This window comes from Colobus angolensis, unplaced genomic scaffold, assembly GCF_000951035.1.
Source record: "Colobus angolensis palliatus isolate OR3802 unplaced genomic scaffold, Cang.pa_1.0 Scaffold805, whole genome shotgun sequence".
Lineage (NCBI taxonomy): Eukaryota > Metazoa > Chordata > Mammalia > Primates > Cercopithecidae > Colobus > Colobus angolensis.
In genome coordinates, this window is record NW_012121877.1 from 39,096 (window position 1) to 42,833 (window position 3,738).

Sequence of the window (3,738 nt, forward strand, 5' to 3'; positions counted from 1 at the left end):
CCTCCCAAAGTGCTGGGATTACAGGCTTGAGCCACCGCTGGTGGCTTTTAAAGTTCAGAGCTCTGCCTGCCTCCTCTGGCTGCCCACACGGCTGACATTTGAGCTTGCCAAAGAATAATGGCCTCGCTGTCGGCCTCAAAGGCAGCCGCATGGTGTCTTAGGTGGTAAAGTGGTCTGTTGTCCATGAGTCTAAATAGGACCCAGCTCAAATCGCTCCGCAGCTGAGTCCTGTCCCAGTTCAGTGCAGGTCACCGACTTTTACCTTTTCACATCCTTTTGGTTCCGATAGTAAAAGATGTTTGTGTTAGAAAGAAGAGTATCAAAAGCTCAACGCCAAGTGTGTGTGTGTGTGTGTGTGTGTGAGTGTGAGTGTCGAGGGCCAGGGATTGGCTAGAAGCAGCCAGTAGCTCACGCTGCCTTTGTGGTTTTATATATTTGCCTATTAAAATGACAATACAGACATGGAACATTAAGGTTTAAGAAGCCCTTCTTTCATTAAACAAACTGACAGAGTAGGGGGTTATGACTCTGGTAATTGAAACATGCTGTTCTGTTCAAGACCAGAACTCCATAAAGACTCTTTTCAGCCAATAGCGCCCTTTATGCCAATGGCCTCTGGTCAGAAATGAGTGTCGGCCCTGAGGTCTGTCTCTCCCCAAGAGTGGGAAAGACCACCTGGCAGCCTTCTGCAGCCGTCTTGGCAGCCAGAGGTCAGGGCCTTTTCTTAATAAAAACCTCCTCATTCTCAGGGCTTTTGAAATCGGTTGCAGGGCACAGAGCCTTGGGGTATTGCCCTGTGCTCCAGCCTGTTACCGTATTGTGCTGCTGGTGGTAAACCTGAGCAGGGTCAAGAGACAAGGGCTCGTGGGGTGCAGTTGGCAAAGCTCCATGTGTTGGGGACAGCTGCTGCAGGCTACTCTGTCTTCCTAGAGAGGGGAGGTCTGGCGACATCACTGCAAGCCGTGATTTCAGGGTCAGACCACCAGGTTTGAATCCTGCCTCTGCCACTTACCATATGTAGGACTTCAGACAAGTGACTTTGCCTCTCCGCACCTAAGTTTCCTCATCTATAAAATGGACTGGTACCTGGATCTGACTTACAGAGTTGCTGTGAGAATTAAAGGAATTAATACAGGTAAGATGCTTAGAATAGTGCTGGGCACTCAGAGAGCACTGTTGAGTTGGAGTGAGCTAGCATCACAGCCATTGAACTCTTTCTGTGAGTCACTCTCGGGAGTACCACTGTGCGGCATCACCATGGAGTCCCACCGTGTACCACTGCATCACAGCATGACAGAGGCCCCCGTACCGCTGCAGCACAGCCCGACGGAGGCCCCCGTACCGCTGCAGCACAGCCCGACGGAGGCCACCGTACCGCTGCAGCACAGCCTGACGGAGGCCCCCGTACCGCTGCAGCACAGCCCGACGGAGGCCCCCGTACCGCTGCAGCACAGCCCGACGGAGGCCACCGTACCGCTGTAGCACAGCATGACGGAGCCCCACTGTAGAGTACCATCATGGTGCATCACCACGGAGTCCCACTGTACCACTGTAGCACAGCACAGTGGAGCCCCACTGGAGAGTACCACTGTGGTGCAGGGCTGGTGGAGGCCCACTGTAGAGTGCCACCATGGTGCAGGGCTGTGGAGGCCACTGTACAGTATCACCATCATACAGCACCAGGGAGGCCCTCTCTGGAGTCTCTCCCTTCAGAGCCATGTGAAGAAATTCACTGCATCCCTGTCCCGCCAGCCCATCATGCCCTGCTTCCAACTTAGGTGTGATTTCTGTTCCCATTCTCTTCCTCTTCTCACAGATGTGGACGAGTGTCAGGACAATAATGGTGGCTGCCAGCAGATCTGCGTCAATGCCATGGGCAGCTAAGAGTGTCAGTGCCACAGTGGCTTCTTCCTTAGTGACAACCAGCACACCTGCATCCACCGCTCCAATGGTGAGTACGGCCTGTGCTGACCAGGCGTGTCCCCCTGCCAGGATGGGCAGCCGCCAGAGTCCCCTTCTCCACATCTCAATTCTGGGGCCCTCAAGGTCAAGGCAGGGAATTTTGCTGGTAGTCTGAATGACTGTTTTGCACGTCTGGTATTGGTTCTGCATGGGCCTCCTTCCAGCTCCTTCCCTCTGCTCCACTAGGGCTGCGGGTGTTTCTCATGTTTATATGTGGGGCCGCAAGTGGCACATGTGACCAGAGGAGCTGTTTTCCTTTCTGGGTTGGGGGCTATCTGTGGCCGGGAAGAGTGGGGCACCATTCTCCATGGGCTCCTTCTCCAAAAGGGGCTTGAGGCTACCCAGGCTGTGTGCCAACTTCTCTGTCTCCATGAGCCTGGCAGCACCAGCGACGCCCTGCTGCATGTTCATTGGGTTTTCCGCCAGGAGAGGGTCCTTGTGGTCGGGAGCCTGCTGTTTGGAGGCCAGGCAGGGTAGCAGGCCAGCCTGGGGAGGTGCAGAGGGCCCCAGGAAGACACCCCACCAGCTGGAGCACTAGGTGGCAGACCTAGGCTGAAGTGGAGCCTGGCTGCCAGCCAAGCCCAGCAGGCGAAGGGACTTGGTGTTAGGGCATCAGTGGTCAGATCCTGGAGTTTGGGCTCAGGGCAGCGGGGCTGTGAGGTGGCGGCAGAGCTGACCAGAAAGCCAGGACACACGTGCTTGGAGGAGAGAGGCTTCCAGGCAGAGAACAGCATTTCCTGAGGCACGTCTCTTGCTTAAGATAATGCAAGGTCAGGCATCTTGCGGCAGGGCCGTGTGCCAAAGCAGAGCGTGCTGTGAGGGCAGAGGCAGGAGCCAAGGCTCCCAGGGCCTGGCTGTCATGAGCTGTCAAGGGAATAGATGCAAGGAAGAAGGCCAGGACTGCCCCAGCTCGAGCACGCCCCGGTTGCTGACCCTTAACAAGGAGGAGGCGCTGGAGGCTGGCGGGCCTCGGGGGCGTTCCTGGGAAGGGCGCGCCTCTGTGGGACACAGCACCTGCAGAAGGCTCAGAGAGGGGCTCATGCTGAGAGATGGGGAACCAAAGGGCACGCATTGGGCTCCAGGCCAGCCGGACCCTGTGTGAATCCAGCTCTTCCCCTCCCACGCGGGAAGCCCTCCGATGGGCAGCTCTACTGACTGCTCCCCAGCTTCCTCGCCCGCAAAATGGGGACGTGGTGTTACCCGGCAGGGCGTTCGGAGATGGAGCAGGACCCTGGGATGAGGTTCCAGCCTCCCGTGGGCAGGCAGGAGGCTGTGAGGTGCAACTCTGCCAGCCCAGGCCGGAGTTCCATTAGAAAACAGTTCCTGAGAAAGTGAAAGCAAAAACATTTAAAAAGTACTCAGGATAATAAAGCGGAAATACTCAAACAGGCTCCTTAGGATTCTTAGGGTTCATTGCCTCAAAGACAGGACGGGCCTGCTAATCCTGGCTCTGTGGTGTCCCCGGAAGAACAGAAAGCCCGAGCTCCGTGGCTCCTGGCACTTTGCTGTCACATTGTCCACACTCCACCCAGGTGGCTCCCGGGCATCAGGAGTTTGTTTTGCGCCTTGTAAGACCTCCCAGTTGTGGGCTCTGGGGTCAAGCTGCCCATGACGGAGGAAAACCCTATCAACCAGGACTCTGGGCCCAACAGGTTGTATAAGAAGCAGATTTAAGGCCGGGCGCGGTGGCTGAAGCCTGTAATCCCAGCACTTTGGGAGGCCGAGACAGGCGGATCACAAGGTCAGGAGATCGAGACCATCCTGGCTAACACGGTG

At 56.4% G+C, this 3,738-nt stretch overlaps 1 pseudogene; it reads left to right on the forward strand.

Annotated features, from left to right (window-relative positions):
* LOC105502756 overlaps nucleotides 1-3,738 on the forward strand; it is a 94,698-nt pseudogene that overhangs the window by 36,141 nt on the left and 54,819 nt on the right.